At 43.3% G+C, this 18,982-nt stretch overlaps 1 protein-coding gene and 1 long non-coding RNA gene across 2 annotated transcripts in view; one reads left to right on the top strand and one right to left on the bottom strand.

Moving 5' to 3' along the window:
* Positions 1–2,741: 2,741 nt before the first annotated feature.
* Positions 2,742–18,982, top strand: part of heatr5b (HEAT repeat containing 5B) — a 70,871-nt gene continuing 54,630 nt past the window's right edge. The window contains exon 1 of the mRNA XM_068652515.1: positions 2,742–2,761. The gene's annotated coding sequence lies outside the window, so the exon portion shown is untranslated. The remainder of the gene's footprint in view (positions 2,762–18,982) is intronic.
* LOC125978565 (uncharacterized) lies at positions 5,126–14,871 on the bottom strand. The gene is made up of 3 exons (XR_007485083.2): positions 9,733–14,871; positions 9,547–9,642; positions 5,126–8,394 (listed from the first exon to the last, which is right to left on the bottom strand). It is a non-coding gene; the product is annotated as an uncharacterized lncRNA (long non-coding RNA).

The raw sequence follows: 18,982 nt of genomic DNA, 5'->3' as shown, positions 1-18,982 counted from the left end.
ATTTCAGTGTTTCACTAAACTCACTTGACATTATCTTCACAGCGGAAAGTAGGAGCTGTAATGATGTTCTGGGATTCTGTTCCTGCACCAAGAAAAGGGTGTTGACACCCACCTGGCTGCACATCTACTAATTCTGTTGGAGTGTCTGAAATGATTTGAATCAATAATGTTGTATTTTATCCAAGAATATCACAGCAGAAAGCACAGCGGCGTATCTGATGGCGCTGCAGGAAGGCGTACTGGGTTCTGTCAAATTGCCTTACTACGTCTTTGTTTAGACGTACGCCGTTTTGTATTCACCCATTATTAGGAAGGCTGGGGTCAGACTCGTGTGTTATTTTAGCTCCTCGTGTGATCGATGTTCGACACCAAATTGCTTCTCTCAGACTTGGCCCTCCGCAGATCCACACAGAGCGTCTTTTAGTAGAGAAAAGAAGGTCAGTGCTATGTGTCGTCACACTGCCAACTCACAGGACAAATCCTGGGAGCCAATCTGCGAGAGAAACAAGTGTCCTTTGTTTGGGTTAAAACAAGATGACATTTGTTGTTGCTCTGAGCTGTGATGTCACCGCCATGGTTCTTCATCTCTGTCACCTCTGAGCGGCGTGGTCAGGAGATGCATACCAAGTTGGGGCTCCGCTTGGCTTGAGAGCCACACCCACACGCTCTCCTTCATGGACAAATACACAATCGTGTGTATTCATTGCTCTTCACAAAAATAGATCAGTTGCTACATTGTTCTTTGGAGCCAGTCAAGTGGTGGGCGGGGCTACATTAGCACCATGCCTTCGCAAACAATCTGAGACAAACAGAACAGAGAACAAACCTCTGCCAAAGTTGAGCGGTTAACTAATCTGCGGTTGTTGTTGTGGTTTCCATATTAGTCTTTGACTTGAATATTTTCACGCTTAGAACAGAGAGCGCCTAATGCAGCCAACCTTTGATTATGTACAATGAACACCGGAGCTGCTTGATTGTCACTGTTGAAGATTGGCAGCTAAATAGAATTAACAATCGTACTGCTGCATCTCTTCCAGTTGACCTTCTCGCTGTCCAGCCTGTTGTCCAAATCTGGTTTTGCCTATATTCTGTCAACACCCCCAAAGAATGAAAAATCTGCTATACTGGGGGGTGCTATTTTCGAATTGCCATGTAGCAAGGGCTTGGTTTGTTATAATGGTCATGATACATGCAGGTTTAGGTTTTGGGCTGCTCCCAGCGTTATGCTCCCCGTGGCCTTGCAGGCTAAATGAGCCAAAGCAGCTCCAATCAATCACACGACGCAGGACCTCAGTTAGCAGTGCATGTCAGCCCTGCAATATGTGGAGTCCTTTATCCAAACAACAAACAAAACATGCACTTTGCTGTCTAATTAAGCCGGTTTGGGCCAGATGTCGTTTTGCTGAGGCACTGCAGTTGTGATGCTAAAGAGTGAAGAAGCACGCACGCCTGTTACCTGGGATTAAAAATTCTAATACATCATGATGAAAATGGCATTACTCTGCTAAGCCTGATGAATATGAATGTTGGATTGAATCCAACTCTCATACCTTTTTTTTGAGTTCAGTAAAGCAATTTATGCAGGGAGAAGGAACCTTATTTTTATGAGTGTTCTATTTGATTTATGAAACAAATCCATGGAAAGTTACCTGAACATTATTAAGTATTATGCAAAAGATGTGGAAGCACAGTAAATAGCATGTAACCTAATTAACTTGGGGCAAATTACTGTTGGTGAAAATGTCAACTGGTTACTTTTAGCCATCATGCTCAGAAATGTACCAAATCATATTCAATCAATAAAAAATATAATAAATGCCTTGCTTTCTTAGTCATCGGTGGTTAGCTGTTCTACCAAAAAGCAATTCTAATATGCCAACAAAATTCTTGCAAGTATCATGTTTTCATGACTGAAAGCAGAGGTTAGATGTACTGTAACTGTGAAAAAGGTCCTCTTCAACAGTGTCACCGTTGCTGATGAATAATGACGGCCAAGAATCTTGACCTCTGTATGATAGTAGCAGCTGCATGTGACGGCTCCAAAAATACGACTTAAGTGTGCGCCTGAGCAAGTGGGCCAAGGTGTTGTGTGACGCTGTTAAGTCCACAAAAACTGAAATTTGTCAACATGCAGAAAAGAGAGACAAATAATCAGCTATTTCATTGTCATGGGAAGAGCATTGATGGTCTGATATGCAGGTTATTATTATTATTATTAGTAGTAGTAGTAGTATTATGATCATTAGTAGTAGTATAATTATTAGTATTATTAGTATTATTATTCATAGCAATAGTAGCGCAGTATCTTAGTCCTTTTCTATTCTCCAATGCATTCGCTTTTCTAAAAAAACGTACAGCTGTTTGTGTTCCACTTTCACGGAAAAAGCAATTATTCCCTCGTGCTGTTTGAAGCAATCTTTTCATTTTCCAAATGTTGTCTTCCAGTGAGGTGTCGTCTGGCTGGCGAACTGATGATGAGTTGTGCTTCTCTTCACATGATGCAATGTAAGAATTACACAAGTGTGCCTTGTTTCTTGTTTATTAAGGGCAGTAATGCTTGCCAGTTCAGGCGCATAAACAGCTGACATGATTCAGGAGACTGCACGACCTCTTTATTTATTGCAATTTGTTGTCTTGGCTTATGAATGTGTGTGTGTGTGTGTGTGTTACAGGCACAGAGTGTATACGTAACTATGAGTCAGCACAGAGGAACGGCAGGCCAAAACTGTGTCGTGATGATACAACGCAACTTTTTAATGAGGTAATGCCACATTCATGTTAACTCCTAACAAAAATCACTTTGGCCTGTCTGCCTCTATAAGGAATTTTGCAAAATGCTTTTCAAGTTGATCCATTCTCAACAACATTGGTCTTGCAAAAATCACTAGTGGTTAATGACTGACATGCTTTGCTAACACCATTTACTGCATACCGATTCAAGGTTGTTCAAATTCCAATGATGGAAGGAGACAAAGCAAAGGCCATAGTCCCATCTGTAAATTGCCAAGTTTAGTTTTAGTTTTTTATTATGTTGCACCAACCTTAAGTAACTATTAAAAGCTAGCTTACAGCATAATTGTTTTTTTTTTCTTTCTTTTCAATGTGGTCCTAATAATTCCCACATAGTGAAAAGTCATTGTTGATATGATTTTGGGCTGGGAGATAATTCATTATCAATATGTATGACTATTGTTATAAAAAAAAAAAAGAGAACGTAAACCCTAATCGCGGCATTATACGTTTTGTAGGCAGTGTGCAGCCGGAAATATGAGTAAATCGGTCGGGTATGCGAGAGGCACAAAGAGGTACGCGAGGAGGATTTGAAAAATCCGGGGCGGGGGGTGTTTGAGATTGAGGCAGTACCTGAGGCGTGCTATACCAATACATCATTATTCAGAGTGCCGCTTTGATGTTTGGGCTGGGTGGATCTCAGTGAGCAGGCGAGAGGCAGTTCTAATTAAAAGAGTAACAATGCAAGCTCAGATACCCCGAAGAAACAAACGCTTTGAAGAGTCACTGAATGCCCCACAGCTGGCTGCTCACAGATAAGACTCGATACTGGCCTGATGGACTCTTTAGTGTGCTGTCATAAAAATGTGTGTTTTCGTGCCATAACTTTTCTCTTGATGTGGGTGAGCATGCGACAAGCTGTCTGTGTCCTACTTTTCGGGCTCTTTGGTGGCAGGGAGGGACAGATTGAGTTGGGCCGCTGGTGCGAGGAGGCCAAGCAAAGACAGGAAAGCCCACGGGCTGATCTGGCATTGACAGGTAGACAGATAAAACTTTTTTTTTCTTCTTTAAATCCATTTCTAACTGCTGCAGAGTGGCGCCTTCGGCATCTCATCGGGGTGAAAACCACTTGAACTATTAAATCGTTACCTTGTTTTGTTTTACCCAAGATAAAACAAGACCACACAGCAAGTGAGTGCCGCACTCTGACTTGTCTGCCAAGCATGTTTATGTCTTTCCTCGTATTGACTGAAGCTTATTGCAGTGAGAGGCCCAAGTGGGCTGCTGCAAAGAGAGAAGAGCGATGCTGTGAGACAGTGGCATCTCAAAGAGACTGTCTGCATGGAGAGAATTGTCTATTTTTAACTTGGAGACAGAGGGCCTCATGAAATGGCTCCCCGCTTGACTACAGCTCAATTATTCATCAACACAAGAAGACTCTCAGCTAAAAAGCCTGACACGATATTCACCCCCCCTCCCAATTCCTCTTCTTCTCCCATGCTGTTTCATTCAGACACACACGCTATAGTTTACCCCCATCGTGAACTGTACAGCGCCCTCCAGAAACAGAGGCTCGCCTCTGTGAAAATTACAACAAAAAGAGACATAATGATGAGTAGCTTCACCATGTTGCTGAATAAAGTTTAGATTTTGCGAAATATTGTTTGATAGAGGTGTACTGCTTTAAATAAGAGAAGTCGTTACATTGGGAATCAACCCAAACACCAAATCTAAGGATACATTTAGTCTTATTTCATTACAAAAAACTGCCACTTTTCCCCTGCATTTTAGCGACTCCAATTGCTTCTCCTGTGGATGTGCACCAAGATAGATTGAATGGAGCAATCAGACTTAGAAACACCAAAAGTGACGATAGCAATCTTGTATTTGCTTCCTCGAAATAGTCCCACCGATGGAAAAAAGCATCAAGGGGAGGACTGTGAAGGGAAAAGTGACAGACCTACCATTGGATGCATTTAGGAAGTCATTCTGGCTGGCTAGCTTTGAGTGCACTCTGCAACTAATCTGTGTTGACCCTCATGTAAGTGTTGCTGCTGATCCCGGGTCAGTCCGACTGGCCATTCAGCCCCGAGCCGTATGACCGATGTGCACATGTAGCACTTTGAGTGGTCTGTAATGCGTTTATGGCTGTGACAGTGACTGTGTGGCCCAAGGTAAGCCTGGAAACGTCAGGTTATCTTGCTCCTGCTGTGATAATGACACCATTTTAAGAGCGATCCAGGCGAGCTGACAAATTGGTGCTGAGGCCGCCACATTTTCTTGTTGACTAGCAACAGTGTGAAGCGCGCACACACCAAAGCGGTTAACGGCGTCTATCTCCTTTGCGTGTGAGCTGCTGTGACAATACGACAATGACGGTCTATTTGTGGTTCATTTTGATCGCTAATATAAAAGGCTTTGTGTGCATTTGTCGACACTGCGTGTTTATTTTCTGACAAATTCTTGCATGATTTGAGAGGATCAGAGAGGAAAACACGGTGAATCTCAATGTTGGGCGACAATGAGCACTCCCCTTAACATTTTCCATGATGGAAACTGAGACTTGTCATTGATTTGCTTTCCACAACATGTAATCCTGCTGAATCGTGGAACGTGTTGGCTCTGATGTGGACAGCCTGGCTGGATTTACTATTGGCTACATCTATCAGTGACAGGCAGCAGGTGCTGTAGATCATGTAGAGAGGAAGATAAGGGCTTGCCAATGACACTCAGGTATGGCGGCGCTTGTAGATAAGGGAGCATTGCAGCATCTGAGTCAAGAAAGAAAGAAAAAAGCTCGCTGTGGACGTGGGCGTGAATTTAAAATCGCGTTGCCCTCCTGGGAGACACATCGGGTTGAGGCAGGATGTCAGAAAGGCTGGGGAACACTTACGTCTGACATTTGACAAAATCCTCCCCCAAACATCAATTGTTGAGGCCGGTAGCTTAGCAACCAGGCAATTGGGGCCGGTTGAGTGTCGATTTCCCCCCAGTCAGACGCGCGCGCCAGGGGCTGATACACAACTCTACATTATTGCATTGTGTAAAAACGCTGAATACAATCTTGACTCAATAAGATATCTAGAAAATGATGGTTTACCACTAAACATTTCACTCCCCTCCAAAGAAGCAATAATATGATAATAATGTTCACTCTTCCTTGTCAGTTTACTATACAATATTAAACCGAAGGGAACTCTCCTGCTTGATAGAAACTTAAGTATGGGGCTTGTTCTCGAGATCTTGAAATTCTCCCGTATTTAAACCTGAAGAGTCCCGGACTCACAGTTGTTGTGTTTCACTGTCCAGATGAGAATGTATTGCAAAACATTACAGAATCGACTAATCTGGATACTTTCAAATATGACTAAACAGGCAAGATGTTAAAGATAAAGAAGCAGTACCAGGTTGAGGTCATGGAATCATTCTGTAATATGATGTTTGTGGAAATGTTTACTTGTTGCTAAGTGGTGCAGTTTGTTGTAACGGGGATGAAATTTAGAGTTTGCTCCCTTCTTTCCAGCCTCGTATCGCTACAATCTGTTTGACTGCCTCAATGAACAAGCGTAATGGCGGGCAAAGTGCTGCCAGCAGCATTCAGCCTCTCAGCCTCATTCCCCACCTCCAAAACTGTGTGATCTTCTGACTACAAAATGCCACACTCACATGCAAATGACGTGTTTATTGCCTCAGAGATATCACTGTTTTTAGTCATTCTGAATCCGCTTTGATGTCTCGCTTCAGTTTTCAGCGCTAGAGGAGTTCATACAGAGTTTCTCAAGTTTGTTTTTCGTGTGTCGAATCATACGTGACGGTTTGGCAAAAAAAAAGAAAAAAGAAAGAAAAACACATCTTTGAGCACTGGATCATTGCTTTAGAAGCAGAATGCAGCAGTGCCAGGCAAGCAAAGTATTTGGCTGCAGGCAGTGAAACCAAGAAGATTTTTTTGGTGAAAGAAGCAAATTCTAAAGATATTGCATTATTTATTCACCCTTTTTCCAGACTGATATTTTGATTATAGCTGGAGGTGGCTTATTCACTCTATTGGTGTGGTTGCACGGGAGGCGTGACGAAAATTCCCAACTCTCGCATGTTCCGGACTGTCAAAAATAACAAACCCTTAATACAAAATATACGGAAAGTACGAGTGTCATTTTATCTTGGCAAAATAGACTTCTTCCTTAGAATTGCATGTGGCATTAACAATTTGTTTACAGATGACCGGGTGTGCCCCGTTTCTGTCTGAAAATGATCTCTTTGCCAAATCAAATATCTTGGTTTTAGCTTATAAACACGACTGTTGACTAAACATACAAAGCAATTATACAATTAGAGATGTTTTTGAGCTCTACAGATATCTAATTTTTCTGCTGCACCACAATACAGCTATAATTATGTGCTCACATGAATAAGATATGATGCAACAACTCTGACACTGCCAACATGTGAGAAACCAAATTCAAACACCACACGGGCTTATCCTTTATCCAGAGATGTATTAGTTCTTCCCTTCTAGACCCGGAAAAAAAAAAATCCCCATTCTTTTTTTCCCCATGGTGAAATATTGCACCAACACTTCAAGCAACGTCGTTGCAAGTCTTTGCTGTAGTGTCGGAGTCAAAAGGAAGTTGTCGTGAGTCTTGGCAGGGCTGAACAGAAGAGGAGTTCACTGTGAAAACTGGCATGTTGACGCTTTCATGCCGCTGTCACGCTGTTCACAAGGTGCCCCGGAGGGGTGTCACAACGCATTCTTCTCACTTAGCTCACTTAGTAGAGCATGTCCCTGGCCGCAGTCAGACGGCTTTCCCCTCCCGCCATCTGTCCCTGCTATTATAGTCGCGTGCAATAGTTATTCCAGTCAGCCAGGTTCGAGCAACTCTCAGACACTGCATGCATTACCAATGTACACTAAAGCCTTGAAGAACTGAAAAGGAAATCATGGAAATAGAAGAAATACCTTCCAGGTCGCCACCGCAACACCTTTAAAAGATTTGTTGACTCTCTTAATGGCCATAGTGTGAGATAGTAAAACCTTTTTACAACTGTTGTTAGAACAGTCACACATCAGTTTTAACAATAATGTTGAATGCCAAGGGCGTAATGTGTAGGCCAGTTATGTTGCACATGTAGCATGCTCGAGCCCATGTTCAAATTCAAGTTCTTGTTTGTAATCAGTGGAAGCAGTTGCCACGACGTTGGTGGTCATGTGATTATTTTTCTCATTTGCACCTTCGATCTATGGAGGGAAACTGCTTGTTGGCTCAGTGTTTCATAAGGCCTTGCGGTGTTGTTGGGAGTAGGCAATGATTGCAGTGTGTCTGTTAACAAAACAGCAGGAGATACTAATTGGATTAGAGAAGTAGAGCTTTGCAAGGTTCATTCAAAACTCTCTTGTTTAACAAAAGTGTTTTAGATGGTCCAATTGTTTTTATTGTTCAGGGCAATGTCTCTTAAATTGATAGCATAGCTAGGACAAGAGTCAAACTACTACTTTATGGATGGATAGAGTGTGGCTGCCACTGTCTGGCGACCAGTCCAGGGTGTATCCTGCCTCAAAGTCAGCTAGAGAATATTGATGGATGAATCGAGGCAATGGCCAAAATATCCATGGTTTTCTCTCATTGACTAAACATCCTGAATGCGGTTGCAAGGAAGAAATCTCATCTGGAAAACATAGAGAGAAAAAAAAACGTCAGGGCAGCTGATGCTGATCAACCACTGACCTCATAACCATGATGAACTGGTCATTTTTATTGTTCCGACATAGAAAATGTACCTCGTTATGGATGTTGGGTTCAATGAAATATGGCCTGCTTGTATCAGCTCACAGTTCAAGAAGAGGAAGTCTTTATATTCAGGCCTACACTGGCTGAATGAGTCTTACTGTTCGTTTCAAGCCGGTGTGACATTTTTAGTAGTACAACATTTGTCATGTTGTGGTTTCCTCACTAGTGTGTTTCTACCGCCCATCTTCTAACAGTCTCAAGGGCGGTTGAGAAAACCCCGCATGATTAGCAACACGTGGTTTTGATGTTAACCAGGCCTACTTGTTTATGAGAACAAAAATGCCTATACTGTACATCCGGTGAAAAAGATGAGCCGTGTGAAATGTTTGGATGTTCGGCAAAATGCGCTCACATTGATGCTGGCTCCACGAAGTCACATCTTGATAGTGTTTGGTGAAAGTTTGATTGTTGATGTGATTTCTCATGTAATAATGTGAGTCACAGGAAATGGATAATAGGCACATTGGTTTATTCTTTTGTAATTGGTTACCACACATTCAAATGTGTTTCTCTGTCAAGAAGCTATTTTTGCAAACAGCATGTGATTGCTCACTCTTCAAATAAGAACCTTATTTGGTGGTCTGTCAGAGCAGCTGCGGTGCAGCAGTGCTGTAGTATTAGCGTGCGCCGGAGATGAAAGCGAAACATATACAAACGACAGAGAAGCTTATTGAAATCAAGACTTAAAAGGCGCCGTTCGGGTGGGTCAATATACATAGTAAGATGATACAAAGATGAATGATAATACATTTTATGCACTTCAGATAAGATGGACATCATCGGCCTATTTCCACTCTGCACCTCAGTTTGGGAAACCATAAGTTGTTGGTGGGTGTGTCCATAGCTAATAAATGATCAGACTTCCTTTTTTGCATCTTATTTCTTTCCCCTGTACAAAGTAGGGAAACTTTGGACCAAACGTGAAGACATTATTTTCATGCCAGTTCATTAGATCGATGCCAAGGGAGCTCGATGGATAGCTCGATAAATTAAATAGATAGATAGCAGTCCTTTGTGTTATTGTAGTGACCAGAGTCTTTTTACCCGGATGGAGGTCTAGTCTCGTGAGTTCTTTCTGTGTTTGGTCTGCAAAAAAACACAGCTGTCCACCGCAATGTTGGGTGGTCTTTAACGTAAACACAAACAAGCACATGTGCGTAAGACAATATAGACAAAATGTCCACAAGTGGCTATTTTTGTTCATTTGACGTGTCACCTTGGAGATGGCAGTTGACAGCTGTTGGTTGCATAAGCCAGACTTAATTGGAAGGGAAATTAGCCTGACCTTGGCTGTGGTGGCGCGGACCGGGGACCGCCTGCCACTTGAAATGACATTGTTGTAATTTTCAACAGAGGCGAGCAAACACTCTGAGCATTAATTTATACTGCGCAACGTGGCTCGGTGTGCCAGACACACACGCTGAATACTTATATAAGCTGTCAGTCCAGTCTCCATAGTAACTCGTGGCATTCAACTCACGCCTCCGCCGATCCGCCGCCCCTAAAGTGGGCTGTTTCCATGGAAACCAGGGAATTGCCTTTGATGATGGCTCTCATGCATTTCCACCCGCTGATAAAGCTGGCTTCTCCAAGTCGCAGAGAAGAAGGATGGGGCGGGTGGATTGCGCGTTGGGAAAATTGAAAGAGAAAGCCGAAGCAAATGACATTTGTGTCACGTACACTCGGGGTGGTTTACCTGGCAGCAGAGCAGGAACGCTGTGCTCCAGATGAGGGAGAAAAGACGCAGCTCTGGGCCGCATCATGGCAGGCGTGATTCATATGCCTCATGTTGCTTCAAGTCTCATCCAATATTTGTGCCTCTGCTGGTAAAAGCATCATGGCCATTCTCTTTCTTTTTTTTGATTTATAAGCAACATCCTGTTTTTAAATACCTAAAAACCAATTTTAGTTTCATTTTGAATTTTTACAACAAATCATTATGAGAGGACAAAGCCACGCAACAGTTTTGTGTGTTGCTCTCCCAAGCGGTCAGATTTCATCTTGCATCATTGTGTGGAATTAACGCACCTACAATCTTGTCATCCCACACAACACCGTGACCCAAATTCTCATATCGTACATTCATTGCGCTACAACTTTCATCCATATCAGAGCACATCTGTCTTGTCCAGGGAGCTAACAGTTTGTGGTTAGAGATGACTGTTATTCACCGCTATTGTGTAACATCCTGAAATAAGCAGACTTCTTCATTGCACTTCTAACTGAAACGGACCCCGGAACAGAATGGGCCTCCTGACAGCTGTAATAAGCGGATCTGGTTGGTGCAGTCTGTGTGTCAGTGGGCTGCTTGGGACTTTTAACCCAAATGTATCTCTGCAGCCTGTGGGCTGATGCTGCCAACGTGATGTCGCTGTGTGGACAAGGTGGTTCTGGCCAGAAAAGTGAACAAACGTCAAATATTGATAGAAGAGAACAAGTTCTAAAGCAGCGTGAGTGAGTGTGTGTGAGTGTGTGTGAGAGTGAGAGAGAGAAGAGAGAGAGTTCCAATGCAGCTTAATTAATGTCGTATTTTTATTCCGCGCCCCATAAAAGGCGCTCAAGCATGTTCAGAAGTATCAGATCTTCCTCCAGTGTTTCAACCTGAACTTTGAAGTTAAAGGGCATTTTTTTCCCTTTGACTGAGTAAGACATCATTTAAAAGGTATCTGTCCCCACATGCTTCTCCTTGGGCTGGGGATATTTTGTGTTTTCACTCTACAATCGAATAGCTCCATGATCATCCCTCTTCCATGCCAAATAACCACACGAGAACTGTTTGCGGTAATGAGTCCAGATCAAATGTTGACGATGATTAAAACAAGAAAACTGAGGTCAGGTGTCCCATAGGAAACCATTTCCCACATATTTAGAATCAGTCTTTCATTAATTCCATCCGGAAGAAAGCAGGACTCAGTTTGATCCACTGATGCTGGTCCAGTGACATTTTAACACTGCTGCCGAGACAATTTATAATGATTAAAAAAGCTTTCCCAGGAGCCCTCTGTCACGCCTTTGTGTCAGGATTACTGATAAATGTTATTAGCTTGTCATTTGATTAGAATTTCACAGAGTGAGGTGTGAGGTGGTCTCAAATTAGACCACGTTGAGGGTAGGCTGCTCTAGAACACAAAGGTGTCATTTTATTTTAAAGTAGCAGTTACTAAATCATTCAGATGGTCCACTGGCTTGATATAATGCTGGCACAAGCAGCCTGGACATTTTTCATGATGCTAACATGAGCGAGATTTGTTAGTTGTCAGCATGTACTACATTGAAGACATCGTGTTTAGTAGGCAGCATGCAAAATCTATTCCAATGTAGACAGGTTGTCAATATAACATTTTTACTCTGGTTGCGGAGCAAGTTGTTTTTGTGAGATTTTTAATTCTTGTTCTTAAGTTATATATTCATACTGAAGTCTATCAAGTTGTTGTTGTTGTTATTGTTGTTGTAATAATATGATGAGACAATGATGCAATAGATTGACTGGATATGGTTTCACAGTCATAACGGCCCTCTGAGGGAAACCCTAACTAGACTTGTGGCCTGCGACAAAAATCTCGTATGGAGTCTGGTGCTCGAGTTGTGCTCATCAATGCGTTAATGTGAGAAAGCAGATGGTCATAATGAATCACATCACCGTGGCTTCCTCCTTTCTGCTGCATAATCTTCATCAATTAGCCCTATTGTCAGGCAGCTTTTCTTATTGTCGGTATTGATGGCTGAACGCATGACAGCACAGAATGTTGGCCTATTTCCCTCTGAACGATGACTCACCCATCAGGGAGGAAAATTCCTTTATTGTTGGAGGTTTGCACTTCGCTCAGTTGAGATGATTTATTTATAAAGCTGCAGGCATTGGCGGCTAAAGCCTCCCGATGTGTACTGTCGTGAATTAAAACCCGGTTGCATCACACTGGTTCCCACCAGTTATTACCAAGGGCGCACCCAACCGGATTTAAAAGAGCTGCATTGTGTGGAAAGATGCCCAAGTGAAGCTTAGCTGAGCGTGTCCTGCTTTTAGCCTTTGAATAGGGTTTTGTTATGATCTGCCATTGCTTTCATGGTATCGGTGACAGGAACAGGATCCTGCCACGTGAGATGTGAGGCAGATGTGGTTCTGTCACCAACGCATACAAGGAAATGGTGACTGCTTCACACACAAACAAACAGCACTGTGTCACTTCCTGTGCTAACTAAAACCTCAATATGCCGTCTGAACAACATCTTGGACCCCGCTCACATAGCGTGTGTTTGATGCTGAATTTCTGTGGATTGAGGGCAAAACACACAAAGGCTGCCAAAAGACCAATTAGTGCTTTAAAATACCCTTCATCCTTGCAGAACTGAAAAGACTGTTGTGTGAATTCAGGAGGGATTCTTGCCACGTGTGAAATCATGACTTCACTCAAATATTAAACTTGTGTCATAAATTGTTGCGTTGCATCGCATGCAACCTTGAACCTTTGGATTGAGGCAATCATGTCGACATCTGCGGTTGAAAGTGAGCAACTCACTCCTCCTGTTGTATATTCAAATCATGGCCCTCCGCTCTGTGCGAGCGAGCGGGGATGAATTTGAATAATGTATTGCAACGGGGGCGAGGGCGCAAGGCCTCCGAGGTCGTAAATTGCGCAGCTACATCAGCTCAGCTCTCTGGAAAGGGAGGCAGCACAGGGTTGTTTATAAAATGCCCTTGGAAAAATGAGTCTAATCCCCAGCCAAAGCGTAAGCCATGGGGAGAGCATTAGATAACCCACAAGCTGTAGAGTAATGAGAGTAATGAGCGAGATGGGGAAGCGGAGCCAGCTCGGAGAGAATGCGTCCATTTATTGGCTGTATGCTTTGATTGCCCGGACCATTTGAGACAAACTGGAGCCTGACACAGTGCCGGAGTGCATTTGGTTTGATCAGCAGCAATAAGTGCTGCCCACAGCCAGTAAATGCTGTAGGCTACCCACAACAGTCCTTCCTGTTATGTCTATCCAGTATCAACTGATTGGCCATTGTGCCTGAAAGCATTGAATGAGTAGACCATAGTCGAGACAGGTATCAATCACACTTCCCACCGAGGCTCGCTTTTAGTCCATAGAACAACAAGTATTGCCTTTCACAACCGCTAAAAAAAAACTATCACCTTCCTGGGTGAGGAAATGATGCCGCCAGAATATCTGTCACGTCTGATGGTGGTATCAGATTCACACTTAGAACTAGGCCAGTGTTTCCTTATGCTGCTAGTAAATCATCAGTTCTTGCGTTCAGATCATTAGCTTAGTTGTATGTTGCTACAAAGCCCTCTACTCTTCCATCCCCTCACAAAAACAAGTGCACGAGGCACCTCGACAGGTTTCGGGAAGCTTATCCTGTAGAAGGTCACAGCGGGGGCAGGAGCTTATCCCCGCTGACATAAGGTGAAAGGTGGACTGCTAGCCAGTCAATCACAGGGCGATTGTACAAAGCGCATTCAGTAGGAATTGATACCACGTGTGTGAGTGTTAATCACTACACTACCCATGGCCTCTGGAACTTATTGTTCCAAAAGCCGTCGTTGAACTGGCAACTCTCTTATCTCCAAGTAAGCCCCAGTAGCATTTTATTTGCTATTCTAAAATATATTTACAATTTATTTTCGCAGCCTAGCCTCCCTCTAGCCCTGGAAGGGGGAAAAAAAATCCTGCGGCCATCCCTGGCTGAAGTGTCATAATAAATGTGCATTGAATGTGTGACTCAGCGGCCGTAACTGGGTTCAACTTGTAAGTGTGCCAAGAGTGCTATTGAGGAAGGCCGACTAAAAGCAAGCAGAAAGGTCACAGTTATATAATGGCCTAGTTTATGTCAGTTATTTACTTATGTGTGCCAAAAAGCACAATATAAACAAAAGTATACTTATTAGTTTAAATCACATAGAACATAACACTTGAATGTATGATACTTTTGCTGGAGTAGTGAACACAGGCTTCCTCAACTTAGACACAAGATAGCACAGAATGTACATTTTTTTTCTTTATTCATTAGCAGCAGACTTCTTTTAGCAAAAATCAAAGCAGGGGATATGTCTCTGTGTGTGCGCTTGATGTTTTGGGGATTGTAGGTGAGATGCAGGACTGGCTGTTTGCTTTGTTATTGTACCCAGTGGTGCTGTTGCCTGCATCCCCCAACTGTGCTCTTGTGGAAGCTCACCGCATAAAGCCTGGGTGACGGAGCAGGTAATATGGGGCCCTGAATGCAATGAGTCAGCACTTTCGTCTCCATTTAATTTCACCGGAATGCCGCACCAACACACACACACCACTCCCCCTCCTGCACACACTTTTTCTCCGCACTCTCCTCTCCTCTCCTCTCCTCTCCTCTCCTCTCCTCTCCTCTCCTCTCCTCTCCTCTCCTCTCCTCTCCTCTCCTCTCCTCTCCTCTCCTCTCCTCTCCTCTCCTCTCCTCTCCTCTCCTCTCCTCTCCTCTCCTCTCCTCTCCTCTCCTCTCCTCTCTTTCCCTCCTCTTCTTCTCTCCCCTCCACTCCTCATTTCCTCTCCTAGCTGTGCTTTAAATCCATGCAATCATCTCTTTTTTTTTATTGTTGCTCCTTTCCCATCCCCCCCCCTCTGCATTGCAGAAGATGAGTAAAATTTGAAAGCCTCCGCCCGTCATTGTTGTTGTGCGGAAGCATTAAGAGTGGAAGCGGCGGGGGCTCGAGAGGAAATGTAGGCCACACATTCCTGCGTGAGGTGCTGTCTGAGCACAAGCAAACGCGCGTGCACAAACAGAGCAGGATTTCTGCCATTCCAAGATGCGGGCCAGACCCGCAGTTTTTCCTCAGCACGAAGCCTCTCCTCGGATCCTCCGGATATGAACCGCCTTGCACTATTGCGTGACGTGCGACTCCCTATCTCATAAAAGCTATCTCGCAATTGTTCTTTCTTCTTGGGACGCTGATTAATCTTGCCGCACCAGATGCCGTGTCATGCCTTAATTCGTGCCAGCTTGTGTGAGGTCTTCTATTGCAAATACTGCATGTGGCATAACACACGAGATTGGGTGCATTTTCCAATTTGCAAACAAGCAAGTCTCCTTCATCCAAGGCGTGATCACGGTTTCAAGCTGCTTCTGTTGCTTTAATTATTTAACGGATGTTTCGGCCATTTCCTGGGAATGATGGATGACATTATCCAGGCCTCCTTTCCCCGGTCTCCCTTTCTTCTCCTGCCTCCCTGAACCCAACTCCGTGCTTTTGTGTCTCATGCAGCTGCAATACAATAACAGTGTTTGAGTGCAATAGTCCAGACAGGACTTTGGTTTAAATAAGCACCCCCGGGGCCATGTAATAATCCAGTATCCCCCTTGTCCCTGTCTCCGTGTGAGGGGGGGCCCACTCCAAAACACATTCCTCCTCATGCGAACCTGCCAGACTTTCAGCCAAGCGGCCAGCCAGCCAAACCACCACTGGAAAAATACAGAGCATGGAACTGTGATTCAGAGCCCTGATATAGAATTTCACCTCCTCCCCTTTCCTCCAGCCAACAGCTGGTTTCCTGGAAGCAGATTCGTGTGGTGGGGGGGATCGAGGAGGCCTACAGCTCGGCTCCTTCAAAGGTCTCTCTGTTCCCATCTGCGGCACCGCGCTCTTGCAACATCCTCATGAGAGGAAAACAGGCATTGTTGAAAAAAAAATCTGGGTTGGATCAAATGCGGGTCAGCTCCTAATGTGTTTAGGTGGGATTTGGTTAAAGGTCACTGTGTTTGCAGGGGAAAAAGATGAAACGTGAGATGCTTTCTTTCAAAAAAAAAAAATGTTGCTTCTTTATATTTTGATTTAAAAAAAAAAGTCCATACCCTTTCTCAATATTTGCATACCTGATGTTCTAGATTCATAGTTGGCTTGTATGCTCCTTACTACTTAGTATGATTCTTTAGAATAAAGAAATACTTCCTTCAAAGTGTCCAATAAGATGAGGGCTATAAATAAGGCTCAAAAGTGCTCTTTTTTAGTAGGTGATTTATTTCCAATAGAATAAATCAAGATGGTTTCCCATTTAATACAGCCTGCTTAACAAGTTCTAACCTACTTTTTGAGAGCATGTCAACTAAGTCATAAGTCTCTGCGGCCTTTCCTGTCTGCACAATGACCCTGGAGTATAGAAGAATAGGAGCAGGACTCACGTCCCCCTGTGCATGAACAGCCTAATTTAGGAAAGCGTGTCAGCGTGAACCTTTGTCACACTGCTGGACTCAGAATACCCATTGTTCCCTTGATAGAGTCGCTCCAGTTGGTTTTTGAAGAGCATCGCGTATAACCTCCACCTTGCTCACATATTTACATGTGCTCCCTCCCGCCCTGTGAGTGTGCCACCGTTCACTCCCACCCCCGTACGTGGAACATATCGAGAGATTAAGAAATGGAAGTGGTAAAAGCATGAGCTCACACATGCTCTGGCTCATTAGCTGCGTTTAATATGGTTTGACTGGAAAACCATCTGTTCCAGGTGGATGGTGCCAAATATGATGTGATGCTGGCAGCCATGTTTGTTCATCCTTGTGATGTTAAAATGATTGTTAGATCACGTTGCTCTTTGGAAAGTCCTCTCATACAAAATAGCTCTGTTACGCAAGTGTGAATATTTGGACACAGGTATGCTTTTGAGTGAACACGTGACTACTGGAAGAACATGTAAGAACTTGTTTGGTTTCATTATTCGCATTGTGGTGTTTCAGTTCAAATGTGGTCAAACCCATCCATCCATTTTCTTTACTGTTTATGACCCACAAAATAGGATTAGTCCCTTATTGGTTTACTTTCTTCTGTTTGCTGACTATAGAAAAGGATTATGTACTTTTTTTTAAAAAGAGAGAATTGTGTTTGTTGTACGACACATGACTATGTGGCTTCAGACTATTTGTACTGCACGTCACTGCGGCAGCATGTGTGCGAGACAGAGTAAGCCACCACCCCCGGACTGGGAGGGTGTTAGGATTAACTTTCCACTTCCCTGATCCACTTTTCCACAGAGCCAGCAGCTATGCAGGCCTGCAAATGTGTGACGTGGCTGTGTGAGACAAAAATGGAGGTCAAATAACACACACAGTCCCCTCAGGGATATTTTTGTCCTTTACGTTTGCTGATGATATAATCATTCGATCCACTCTTCTCTACTTTAAAATGTTGATAAAAGCAAGCGCGCCACTAGAATTAAAAGTGCAGTGGAGACTTGAATTATGAGTTTTGTTTGTTCCCCGACCATGCTCATCCAATTCACACCTTCTCCACGTCCCAAAAACCAAGTTGCGCACCATGGGTGACCGGGCCTTCTGCCATGCAGCCCCCACGCTGTGGAACGCCCTCCCTGACCACCAAAGAGCACCCCAATCCACTGACTCTTTCATAACCGGATTTAAAACTCACCTCTTTACTCTAGCATATCCGTAATTCCTGTTCTCATATCCTGGTTGTCGTCCAGTTGTTTTATACTTGTTCTTGCTTTGTTTTCTTGTTTTTACTTGCTATGTAGCACTTTGAGATTCCTCCGAATGTAAAGTGCGTTATAAATATAATTTATTATTATTATTATTATTATTATTATTATTATTATTATTATTATTATTATGCTCTTAACTCACAACCCTCTTATTTCAAATCCTCTTTCCCCATTGAAATGAGGAGAAATGCCACCGATCTGTTCCAGCCTCCCAAAACAACACAGCGAGCAATGTTGTAATGTGTTTTTAATTAAATGTACGAAAAGAGACTGATTTGCTTGAGTCTGGAGAGAGGTCAAGGTGTGCAAAGTACCTTTACAAGGAACTGCATGTAGACCTCCGTGAGCGGAGATTTTCACTAAATAGATTCCTACAATAATTCACAGGGTCCGATGCATGCTGTTGTCATGTTTATGATGAAATATGATAGATCACATGTATCAGCGAAGCGCAAAATCTATCTGCCAGTAGAAATTCACTAAAATTGAATTGTAGCACCTGCGCCACAAATTAGATTGCCTGCTGGAACGCCCACCAGTGCACAGCACAGTTTGCCAAATTCCCAAATGCGGCAAACTAGAAGATGTGCCAGTTTTGCATGAACGAAAATAAATGCCAACTAGGAGTGGCAATAAATCGCATGAAGACCCTTTTTTGAAGAATTGCTCACTATCTACCAAATCTCTGCTTGTTGTGAAGTGTGTTGCGTTTGCTTACAACCATTTAGCACTGGTAAATCAAACTCGCAAAAAATCATCAGAGCGTCACAAGGTACCTCGGTTATGTTTATGTGACAGTCATCCACATAAAATGGCTCTCTAATGTATTACATAAACTATATTGTATGAAGTCTTTCAGTTCTAAACCTCCATAATTGCTCCCTCCTCTTGCATCTTTGACACAAAGATTACACAATACAGCTGTTAATGATTTAGTTTCATTTATCTGCAACCTAAAATTAGCTTGGATGAGCACAAAGCTTTTATCCTGCCATTCTACCT

Source organism: Syngnathus scovelli, chromosome 12 (genome assembly GCF_024217435.2).
Source record: "Syngnathus scovelli strain Florida chromosome 12, RoL_Ssco_1.2, whole genome shotgun sequence".
NCBI classification, from domain to species: domain Eukaryota; kingdom Metazoa; phylum Chordata; class Actinopteri; order Syngnathiformes; family Syngnathidae; genus Syngnathus; species Syngnathus scovelli.
The sequence above is the reverse complement of the archived record's forward strand: the minus strand, read 5'-3'. Positions and strand labels throughout refer to the sequence as shown.